The sequence below is a fragment of the Cucumis sativus genome, chromosome 5, assembly GCF_000004075.3.
Source record: "Cucumis sativus cultivar 9930 chromosome 5, Cucumber_9930_V3, whole genome shotgun sequence".
In the NCBI taxonomy this organism is placed as follows: domain Eukaryota; kingdom Viridiplantae; phylum Streptophyta; class Magnoliopsida; order Cucurbitales; family Cucurbitaceae; genus Cucumis; species Cucumis sativus.
Window position 1 is genome coordinate 11,593,584 of NC_026659.2, and position 13,021 is coordinate 11,606,604.

The 13,021-nt window shown below is 33.7% G+C and overlaps 1 long non-coding RNA gene across 1 annotated transcript; it reads left to right on the forward strand.

Moving 5' to 3' along the window:
• The first annotated feature begins 688 nt into the window (after positions 1-688).
• LOC116403789 lies at positions 689-1,482 on the forward strand. Its single transcript, XR_004216622.1, has 2 exons — positions 689-1,025; positions 1,133-1,482. It is a non-coding gene; the product is annotated as an uncharacterized LOC116403789 (long non-coding RNA).
• The last annotated feature ends 11,539 nt before the right edge of the window (positions 1,483-13,021 follow it).

Below are 13,021 nucleotides of genomic sequence, written 5' to 3' on the forward strand. Positions count from 1 at the left end.
ATCAAACTTTTGAAAATGAATGGGCCTATTAGCTGAATTGACTAGGGCATGAATACCATTGATTAAATATAGCAAATTATAGGGGTTATAGCCTATCAACTCAGTTGGTTTGTAGTATAATTTCAGTTTTTTTATTTCCTAAATAATTGTGCTAAGGGGAGCAACATCCAACCTTTCCCTAGCTATCCATAAACTACAGCGCCTCCCCCTATTCAGTTTCACATGAATGTCTATAGGTAACATCCCACCAAAATTAAGTTAACTTCTAACTTAATTATCTTAATTTTATTTTATTTTTTATTGAGTTATTATTATTTTTAATTGACTTGGAAGTTTAAATTTATTTAGTGAAATTGGAATTAATTAAATATTTACTGTTAGTATATTTAATTAGAAATTTGAAATTTTGTTGGAAATATTAATAATTATATATGTGTGTATATATATATATATATATATGTATATGTATAAAGTTAATTTACGTAAATGCAACAAAACCAAAAAAAATATTTACGTTTTGCGTAACAAAAAATTAAAGTTTATGAAGTCACTATTGTTTTTTCATAAATTCAAGACTTGCCCCTTGTTGTTTTTTAATATTGTGAGACCATTCTTTACTTCACTTCTTTTTCTTTTTCTTTCTAATTTATTTTTCTCATCTTCATATTATTACTTCTCATTCTTTATATTCCCACTTCTTTACAATTTCTTCATTTCCTCTTCCAGAATTTCTTCATTCTTCTTCATCTCTCATCTTCTGTTTTCTTCTTGGTACAAGATCTAAACGATCATGTACCAATATCTAAACGATCAGTTGTCTATCCCAAATAGACGAGGATAGACCACTATCACTAATAGATAGTTTAGACTGGGTATAAGATCATTTCAATTGGGAACAAGGGTACAAGATCATTTAAACTAGCTACAATAAGGCCCTATTTACGTTCTGCTTTACGCAGGAGATAAGACTTCATACGACAAGAGTAGCCTATGCGTTGAGATGTTGAGTGGTGAAGACTACACGAGTAAGTGTTATGTTTTTTTAGCTTACTTCATCTCAGAAACTTGTGACGTCATTCTTGTGTAAGGAGGTCGACGATTGATTTGACTTTGTCGCCTAATCAAAATTTAGGATAAGGTTCTGGCATTGACACGTGGTGTTTTGACATTAGACCATTCTTATCATCGGACAGAAGTAACCATTATGGCATAGATAGTGTCACTGGAAAGATTTATAAATAGGTGAAGTCCAACCATGTTGAAGTTGCTTTTAATTTGCTTAAGAAAGAAGTGAAAGAACATCCAAGATTTTCAGAAAGCTTGAATCTGGCAAGAAGTTGCAAGGAAGAGTAAGAAAGTTTTGACTAAGGAAATTAGGCAAGTAAGCACATTAATTGTAAGTGGTTCTTCTTTAAAATGTTTCAAATAAAAAGGATTTCTAATATGCTTAATTCCTTAATGATATTTGCGGTAAAGCCTTAAGATATGTGACTTCTACTATGCTTTCCAAATATATGTGATTTATAAATGCATGAAAATTTTGATATGAGTTGAAATAATAAGATGGTGATCTTTTATACCCTATGTGACAAGAATGCCTCATGCTTGTTGTGTGATCTAGTATGATATGCCTTATCCTTGCTATGTGATATGGACAAGATGCTCTATTCTTGTTATGTGTGATCTAGAATAGAATGCCTCATACTTGCTGTGTGATCTGGTATGAGATGCCCTTTGCTTACTGCGTGATCTAGCATTGGAAGACGTATAATGTGTAATAAAATTGATAAAAATTGCTAAATACGTTGAGATTACTCTACACAGCTGCAACTTGTCAAACGAGTGTGGTAAATGCTTGAGGTGAGCAATGGGTGCAAAAATGTAATTTAAATAGGAAGAATAATTTTGTGTTGCGATTATATTGAGATCTTTAAAGCTCTGCTTAATCGCCTAGCGACTTTCGTTTGTCTTAACTTATAATTTGCAAATAAACTTTAGGTGATAAGAACAAATTAACACATAATGTAATAAAAAGAAGTTTATTAAACTTTAGCTAAGCGTTATACAATAAGCTTTACAATATAATACTATAGCACAACTCTTAAAACTTAAGAAGTAAAACGCCTTGGTTGCCTTCCTGCCTAACAAGCCTTTCAATTTTGCTTACTTGGCCTTAACGTCTGATTCTTGGAAGATAAAACTTTAAAATGTAAGCTAACAGACTTAGTGATGTTTTAAGAAAACCTTTTCGCGAAATACCTTTTGTAAACATTGATAACTTGTATTATGTAGAAATACAAGTTATTGTATCCTCTATTATAGAATAACAAGGCCAAAATGTAGAGAAAATATATCAAAATGAGTATTTTCTCTTGAAAAGACATAAGTATTTAGAAATACACCTAGTATAAGCTCCCACGCATGTTTTACTGTGTTTTCAGTGTTCAAATGCAGATTTGCAAACAAAAAGAAGAAGTTAGCGATTTGCAATGAATCTCGCCCAAAGAGACTCAGTGAGAAGGCCATATCAAAAGCTGAGAAGTAGTTAGCCAGAAGACAAAAGTAGTAGTTGGAGTGACGTGATCTATTTGTAGAGATTACTTTAGGTACACGAAACTAGAAGGGCAATTTTCCACCCAAAAGTAACTATAAAAAGCCTCCTTCTACACCATAAAAAAGGATGCCAGTGTGAATGAATTGGCCAAACCGTAGAGAGGTAGAAAGGAATAACATTTCCACCATCTGCAAAGAACCCTTCTTCTTTTTCATTCTGATTGTAAAGTATTAGAATCTAAATAGGGAAGAATCTATCTTCCATTTTTCATCTAACTTTTATTATTTTCCATTCTATTTTCTTATCATTTTTATAGTCTATGTGTAATATATATACAATTCATATTGTACAATGGCCAAAGGCCTATGTTCTTTGATATATTACATGTTTATACCTCTTTCAATCTATCATTTCTTTACTTTCCATTTGTGTGTGTGTTGTCTATATTTTAAGTTTGTAGTAAGTTCATGATAAGGAGTTTAGCCTATAACTCTTATCATGTTATTCGAGCTACATTCAATACTTGGCTAGTATATGTGCCAACTGCTCGAGAGGGTAAGTAACAAGGACGTGGCTACCACACGCAAGGAAGACTTTTCTCAACCTTGTGAGATAACTTCACTTATTTATATCCCGAGAGGTGAATAAATGTAGGCATTACGTGCCAAGAGGTTGTTGTCCTTAAACGTGAAATTCTGTAAGTCTTATAAGTGAATATTCTAGATATATTTTGCTTAATCAATATTAGGCAAATGGATCTCGGTAGGCGACATGTGTGGCGTTAAATGGCTTCGAAAGGAGCACATCTTAATCGTAGTCTAGTTAAGAGTAATATGTCACATCAAGACTCTCGTAGTACTTAATCACCTCACAATGCATAATTTTTCTTCACTCATTTATGCATACAAGTTAGTTTGCACCTCCATCTTAGCATAATTTATCCCTCTTTGCATGAGTCTTTAGGTGTAAATAAGTATTTATAGATTTTTTTAACATTCTTCTCATTTGTTTACGCCTAGCAGATAAGTAGACCCTAGAACTAAGCTTTGATATCAATTTCCTGTGTTCGACGTTGGTTCATCTGGAAAAACCTATTGTTTCACTTACACTTGAACAAGAAATAGGAAAACTTGCATAATGTAAACTTGGAAATAGGTAGTGGGAACATTAAGATCATTTTGCATGCAATAATCATGTCCACTTGCATGATGAAGAGAATATTGAAAAGCATCTCGCATGCAATGATCCGTATTTAATGACACATCATCACACCACAAGTATGCAAGTTAACAAATAAGTTTGTGTGCCTTGATTATAGACAATTTTTTAGACTATTGTTCTCAGAGATAACACAACTTATTCCACAACAAGTTCCATGAAACACAATCCCAATTTCAAAACAATCACGTTCCTCTAACAATATAGCTAGGGAAAAAGTTTCATGAAACACAAGCAACACAAGTAAACATCATTTCGCCAAACATATCAAATCACATAAATTCATCTTTTCATATAAACATATCATTTCGCATATCACATCAATATACATTTCACATATCATACATTAGTCAAGTTATTCCTTTTGCTATGAATTTAGAACTATTCTCTAGGTAAGGACTTATCATCTCGTGTTTGGACTACTGAGATGGCCTTTTCATCATCAACATCCGAGAATATCCTGATTCGTTCTTGTTGCTCAGGCCGTTAAACACAATGTAGTCCTTTTCTACATTGGCCAGCTGCACTCCACCATGCAATCCTTTTCTACATGGTTGCTTTTACTCCTTATGTGCACATAAGAGTTAGCTCATTGATAGAAAGCAAACTAATGATTTAAACACCCATTTCATAATCATTGAAACATAATAGACATACTTAAAACATAAAATAGACTTTACCTAGAAATATCTTTAGAAACATTTGTATCCATATCATCACTTCAAATAGTAAACCCTTTAATAAAGAAAGCTTGAAATCATTTAAATACTTTGAAGAAAACATTCACAACATTTTGTTAACCAAACCTGAAATGCTTCTCTTCTTCCTCTTCTCGCATAGTCTGATAGCAAAACTTCACCATTTAGCCTTTTCCTCTTCAAACTTTCAAAATGACAACAATTAACATTCTAATCTCCTCCTCTATTTATACTAGTCTTAAAACAGCTTAGTCACCTTTAAATCCATAATAAGTTGCCAACTCCTACTTCTTAGTGGTACACGTTTAAACTTATGGTTTAACTTAATCATGATTAACATTTTTTAGAAAGAAATGTAATCCGTAGTTTTAGGTGAAGGTCCTAGAAAACTGATTATGATATATTAATATAAATATTTGTTACAAGGCAAGAAGGCTAGGCATAGGCAATTCAGCCTAATCTAACAACACCCTATAATTTAGTGAAATTAATGAAGTATCATATTATTCACAAGAAGAGTGTTTGCTAGACCATACTCCTATCAACTTAATCATGCTTAACTTGAACTCTACGTGTGGCCCATTAAGCTAATTTTAGAAAATTTTCTGGGAAGTTTCCTTACTTCTTCTCGTGAAACACCTTAATCGCGTAATAACACTTAACCACTAAAAGTCTTATCGCATAACCTTGTTTTCTCGCATACTACTTCAATCGCCAACCTCTTACCATGTAGGCTGCTCAAAACGCCTTTTCCAGAACACTTAGCTAGAATTTAATCTCTTTACTTCCGTGTGGGTTTTACATTATTGTCCTAATTTGAGAGTTCAAAATTTCCAAGGAGTTGTGTCTCAATCTATGAACCAACCCTATCATCCAAATGAAGCTGAAGGACCCAGTGGAATCAAAGGACTTAGGAGACCAAAGTCCCAAGGGAAGGTATGCATGATGACGCTGATTAAGGCCAAGAACAGACTGCATGTGATTACAGGTTCATTACTACTTTGTAACTCCCCTAATCTAGTGTTGTTTGATTTAGGAGCTATGCACTCTTTCATTTCTATATCACATGCAAAGTCTCTAGACCATGAGATAGAACCTTTAGAAGGTGGAATATTGGTTAGCACGGCTTCAGATGAGGCGTTTATGGTAGAGTCTGTATGTAGGAATTGCGAGATAAGGATTAAAAATGTCACGTTGAAGGTGGACTTTATATTATTTGAGCTTCATGAGCTAGATGTGATCCTGGCAATGGATTTCCTTAACAAGTATCATTTTGTGGTGGATGGCTTCAATAAGAAGGTATTATTAAGAGAACTAGAAAAAAATGAAGTTAAATTTGTAGGCTACAAGAAAGTAGAGTTAGCAAGTAGAATATCGGTGCTTAAGGTGACAAATATGATAAGAAAGGGACATACCACCTATCTTGCTCAATATTAGATACCCATGCAATAAGGAATGATCTAAGGAGTGTGCCTGTAGTTTGTGAGCACTTGGATGTGTTTTCGGAAGAAATGAGTGGTTTACCCCTAAAAAGAGAGATTGAATTTACGATTGAAGTTGTGCTTGGAACAACACCAATTTCTCAAACTCTTTATCACATGGCACTAGGCGAGATGAAGGAGTTAAATGATTAATTGCAAGAGCTGTTAGAGAAGGGTTATATTCAGCCTGGTAACTCATCTTAAGGAGCCCCTATCTTATTTGTAAAGAAGAAAGATGAATCAATGAGGCTATGTATTGATTACTAGCAATTGAATAAAGTGACTATGAAGAACAAGTATCCTTTGCCATGGATATATGGTCTATTTCATCAATTAAAAGGAGTTTAGTAATTTGTAAAATAGACTTGCATTCTGGCAACCATCAACTGAGGATCAAGGAATCAGACATACCAAAGACAACCTTTAGAGCATGTTATAGGCACTATGAATTCTTAGTAATGCCTTTTGGTTTGACCAATGCCCCAACTTCTTTCATGGACTTAATGAATAGAGTGTTTCGAACCAATTTGTCATTATTTTCATTGTTGACATTTTAATTTACTTAATGTGACAAGACATGTAGAACACTTAAGAATCATATTACAAAGTCTGCAAGAAAAAGAGTTGTTTGCAAAGCTTAGTAAGTGTAAATTTGGTTTAATTGAGTAGTGTTCCTTGGACACATCATATCTTTAGAAGGATTGAAAGTAGACTCATGAAAAGTTGAAGCAATTGAGAGTTGGGAATGTCCTAAAACAAATTATGAAGTTTATAGCTTACTTGGTTTTGCAGGCTACTACATGCATTTTTTTTAAGGATATTTTAAGATAGCTCTTCCTTTGACAACACTCACAAAGAAAGCGATGAAATTTGATTGGATGCATGAATGCGAGAAGGGTTTCTGATGACACGCATAAACATCCATTATTATAGCCCTTTTTATTAGAATAATGAGGTCAAAACACATAAGAAGATGATCAGAACGCGTAACTTATATTGTAAACACATAAGTATTTAGAAATACAACTTACATAAGCATCATTCCTATTTTACGCGATTATCATGTTTAAACTTAGGATAAGTGGACAAGAAGAAAGGAGCAAACCACAGAGGCCACCTCGCGCACAGATCACACGATGGAAACTCACTTGACAATTAACACCTTCAGGCAAGAAACCATGTCATCACGCGAGAAAAGCTCACCATAAGACAAGGATGGTAATTGGAGTGATGTGACTTCATAGAACAAAAGACGGTGTTGATAAGATCAAAAGAATAGAAGTTTCTCTCCTGAAATGCCTATAAAAGCACCTCATCTTCACCAAGAAGAGGAGAGGCTTGCATGGACAAAAAATGGGACCTGTATGGGCCAAGAATGGAGCCTGTAATGGCAAAACCTAAAAGGTCGCTGGCAAGGATTAGCCTAGCCACCAAATGTACAACACTTCTTCATCTTTTCGGATTAGAGTGTAATGCGAAAGCTTAGATTTTGAAATGAGAAGAATCATGGCCCACTCCCTAACTTGTATTTCACTTTCTCTCTCTCTTACCATTTTATTATTTCTTTACATTGTATTTAGTTATATTGTATAATAGTCGAAGGTCTTCATTCTTGAATACAATAATGTATATTTATGCACTTCTCAATCCTTCCATGTCTTTACTATTCATCTGTCTTCTTGTTATTTGTAGTTAGGTTTGTGATGAACCTACATTAAGTAGTACATATTTCTACAGCTTAGTGTGTTAGCTGAGCTACATTCTACACTAGGCCAATGTATGTCGCTAACTACCCAAGAGGGTGAGTAGCAAGGACACAACTAACACACGTAAGGAAGAGTTCGTTCAACCTTGCAAGAGAACTTCCATCATTTGTATTCCGAGAAGCAAAAAAAATTGTTGACCAAGACACAAAGAGGTTGTTGTCCTTAAAAGAGAAGCACTCTATGTAGAATAAATAGGTGTTTCTAGATATAAATCATCTAACTAGCTTATCTCAGTCATTTAGATTTTAAGTGGAAACCAAGTGTGGCATTCAATGACTCCGAGGGGAGCACACCTTAAACATAAGATAACTCGACGAGTTATATCGTAGTGAGGTGGTCACACAACTTACTTGCATGATAATGTGATATCTTCCTTCACCGCTTTCTTAATGCAAGTTAGTTCGCTCAATCCTCCATTTTACCATAATTTATCCCTTCGTGCATGAGTCTCTACGTGATGTAAATTACTAATTAGTTCTTTTTATCCATTTTTTTACCGCAATCACCATAACGCCTAACAGATGAGTAACACCCTAGAACAAATATCTTAAAACAATTCATCGTGTTTGACCTTGGATCACCCAGGTAAACATACTATTTCGTTTGCACTTGGACAAGCAATAGGAAAACCTAGATTCAACAATGACATAGACTTAATTCGATAAAGAGGTACACAGTGAGCATTTCACATGTTATGATCATGACCCATGACGTATCACTTACAACTAACCACGCAATATAGAAAGACATGGCAAGCAAATTATGTGTAGTAAACCTACTTAGTGATGTATTGCAATTGTGTTACATAGATGTTAGTATATTAAGCCTAAGTCCCAAGTAACACACATATGTTGTTCCAACAACATCTCACCAACCAGCTTCCAAGAGTTAAAATGCAGACTTACAACTGCACTCATTCTTGCATTGCCTACTTTAGAGAAGGAATTTCAAGTCTTTTGTAATGCGTCCCCCCAAGTTTTAGGATGTGTTCTAATGCAAGGAGGAAAAGTGATAGCCTACGCATCCAGACAATTGAAATTGCACAAATGCAACTATTTAACGCATGATTTGGAATTGGCAGTCATTGTCCAAGCGTGAAGATTTGGAGACACTATCATATTGGAGAGAAGCGTAACATTTTTTTTATCACAAGAGCTTGAAGAATATAATTGATTAGAAAGAGCTTAATTTAAGGTAAAGTTGTTGGATGGAACTCATCAAAGACTATGATTGCACTATCGCCTATCATCCTAGGAAAGCCAATGTAGTAACTGGCAAGTTGAGAAGAAAAAGTCCAAGTAAGGGGAACCTAGCCTTGCTAAGGGAATTGAGAGAATATAAGGCTACCCTAAATGCAAGATCAGTTGGGAATTTGATAGCCCAATTTCCAATTAAACCTATGTTAGAGGAAGAGATTGTTAAATTGCAACCTAAGGGATCTCGTGTTGAGAAAGTTGGAAGAAGAAGTAAGGTATGAAATGTGCTAGGACTATGCATTCTGAAGTGATGGCACATTACGAAAGGGAAGGGGACTATGTGTTCCACATAATAAGGCGTTGAAGGAAAGTATCTTGGAAGAGCCCATAGGTTAACTTATGCTATGCATCTAGAAAAACTTAAGATGTATAGAACTTCGATAACCTATTGCTGATGGCCAGGTATACAACGATTGATAGCTGAAATTGTAGCTAAGTGCTTGATTTGCCAACAAGTCAAACCGCAACGCCAAAGAATTGATGGATTGTTATTATGCCTTTTGCCAAGTCTAGAATAGAAATGGGAACATATCATTATGGACTTTCTATTTGGGCTGCTTAGAATACTTAATGCTTTTGATGGAATTTGAATAACCATAAAAAGATTCACCAAATTGCACACTTTATTCCCATTAAACAAACATTTCCATTTGACAAATTAGATAAATTGTATGTTGATAAGCTTGTAAGCCAATATGGAAATCTAGTGTCCATAATCTTAGACAAAGAGCCATGTTTCACTTTCACGTTTTGGCTGAAATTGCAAGAAGCATTAAGAACTAAGTTGTGTTTTAGCACTGTGTTTCACCCTCAAACAGATGGTCAATTTGAAAAAACTATATAGACTTTAGAAGATATGTTGAGAGCTTGTGTTCTTCAATTCAAAGGAAGCTAGGATGAACACTTAGAATTGATTGAGTTTTCCTATAACAATTAAAGGCCAAGATCTAAAAAGGGAGTCATGTTGAAGAAGAACTTGATAAAAAGATTACTTTGACCAAGTATAGAAATGAGGTGTTTTGAAGAAGGTTTTGTTTTAAGCCAAAACGAGTGAAAGTTGCTTTAAGTGTCATGAAGGTGAAGTAGGCGTTATGTTGCGAAAGAAGTCAGGCGTTTACCATGAAAGTCCGTAGTGAAGTCAGGAAAAATGAGTTGGAGTTTGTAGTCTTTCACAAGAAGAGGAAGGCGAGGAAGAGTTTAGCTTCCCGAGAAGATAAGGTTAACATCTCAAGGGAGGCTCAAATCTCGAATGGCAACTGGTCACATGTTAAGTTTGGATTGGTTGCATGACTCGACAAGTGGTAAGACGACATGTGTAAAGTTAAAAGTAGGAACTGGCAGGTAAAGAGTGTTTTGATGGGGATTAATTGGACCAAAGGACTAGTATAAATAGGACCAAAAAGATTAAATGAAGTGTAGTTATTTAGAGAAGTTTTCGAGAAGGTGTTAAGAGAGTTCAGCTGTTGCTGAAGAATCTAAACGAGAAGAGAAAATAAGCCTAGGTGCCTGAAAGGAAGGAAACTAAGTATTTTGTGAATTATATTTTTTATGTAAAAGAAATATTTTGTGTGTGACTTTCATAAACAAATAACAATTTTTCTTCAAAAGTATTCTTTTTGAGTCTGTGGTTATGCATAACACGTCATGTGTATCTACCAATGTATTGTTTTGTTGATATTGATGTTATTTGAAATTAGAAAAATATTGATTTCTATGTGTTGATTGTGATGCTTGTGTACGATCAAACCATTAGCCTTATTCCTATTAGGTGAATTGCTCTTATGTGGCGTACACATAATGTGTAAAGGCGTCGTGTGGACGACTTGCATGACAAGAAATGAATTGCAAAATTTCTTGGATGCAGTAGATGGAGTGAACATCACGGTGATTTAAACACAGGATGCTAGCAAGAGTGAATCTCAGTAGTCTTGGCGCATGGAATGATTCATGTTCTTGGTTGAATGGAATAAGAAGCTAATGCATGATTTAGATGATTTAGGAAATCAGGTGTTGATAACTTGTAGAAATACAAGTTATTGTAGTAGCCTCTTTTATTGAATAACAAGGCCAAAATGTAGAAGAAACATATCAAAACGTGTACATTATGTTAAAGACGTATAAGTACGTAGAAATATACTTTACATAAACGTTATACCTGTTTTACACTATTTTTAGTGTCTAAATGCAAGTTTATGAATAAAAGAAGATGTTAGCTAATTGCAGAGTCTTTCGCGAGAAGATCAAATCACAACACGAAAAGCGGTTTGCTAGACGACAAGAACGGTAGTTTGAGATGATGTGACATGCCACAGACAGCTTTCAGCATACAACGCTGAAATGCTTGGACAAATAAAATTTTCCCTCCCAAAAGTTTCCTACAAAAAGTCTCCTTCTATTGGGATTTATGTTCTAAAACTCGTAGATTGTAAACATAATCTATTGACTGTTGTTAATAAAGTGTTATTATTGTAATAATTGTTATTGAATACATCCTTTAGTTTTGTCTTAATAACCCAAATCCAATAAACTAACACCTTAATTTTTTTTAATGAGTCTTGAATAGTATGTAAAAACATACAAGAATCAATGTTCGAGATCAGTTTAAAGGGTCTATAGTATAGGGACAAGGTTGGGTACCTTATCCTAGTAACACTATGGATACGACTCACTTTGTATTTGATACAAACACAATGATCCAATGTATTTGTGTAGTTGACATACGAGTGAGGGTATCTGATGCAATGAGTTTACATAAGATCAAACCATGAAATAGTAACCACTAGATGTAACTCCATTAACTAGTTTGGTTTCTATTTCATTAGGATGACCTAGGTAACTTAGTCTTAATCCTGAGTGTATTATGAACTCCTGTTCGCGAGAGATTGTCCTTTGATTTGTACGTGTGAAAGTGGTCAGATCACCGACTCAATAAACTTATCATATAGAAACAAGACCGAGTGGAGAGCTGGGAACATAATTACAAAAGATGAAATTCACTCTTTTCCTACTTTAGGGTAAGTAGATGAGTGTTTCCTGAAATGGTGTCTCTAGGACTAGAATAGAGGCCCTTACCCTCTTTATGGCACGAGTGAGATTTCTATTTTATTGGTAGGACCATAAATAAGTTGTTCACTAGAGGAGCACTAGTATTTAAGAATTAGAGGTAACCCAAGGGTCAGCGGTAAATTGATCCAACTGGTGTTATGAACACTCGTGAAAGACTAACTTACTAGTATTGGTCTATATTCGTGGACATAAAAACATATCTACAGTGAGAAGAGTTCAGTTGTGAATCTTTAGTGAAGTGTACACAGTTAACAAAAATATTGATTAATGTGGTTAAGGAGATTAGCCAATAATCTCATATCATTGTAGCTTCTGATCTGTAGGTCTATTAGGTCCTCTTCTTAGCTCGTAAAGGGTAATGAGATTTATTTATATTGGTTATAATTTGAAATGTTCAAATTTACTTTGAGAATTAGTTTAATGTATAGTGAATAGTGATACATTATAACATAAAGTTTATCAAACTTTATTATATAAATTTAATTTTGGATATGATTCAAGATTAATTTATGAGAGATAAAATATTTGAATGAGTTCAAATATCAATTTAACGTGAATTAGATTCATATTAAAATTATTGTATCAGAAAAACTTATATTTGAATATGATTTAAATTTAATTTAAGTGAAATATAAGTTATTTAATTTAGTTATTAATTAATTGGAGAATTAATTAATTGTTTGATTTTATTTAATTAAATTAATATAAATCGATAAGATATTGAAGAGATATTCATTCAAATAAGATTTGAATGAAATATGAATTAAATATAATTTGATTAATTATTAACTAATTGATTAATGATTAATTAATAAGTAGATTTGATATTTCTATTAATTTAATATTTTAAAATTAATAGAACCTCATGATTCTCTCCTACTCATTTTCTTATTTCAAGAAGGAATGAGAGTTATAAATATCTAGAAGAAAACAATTTTCTTTGACAAATTTATCAAAAGAAAAAAAAAATGTCGACGCTTTT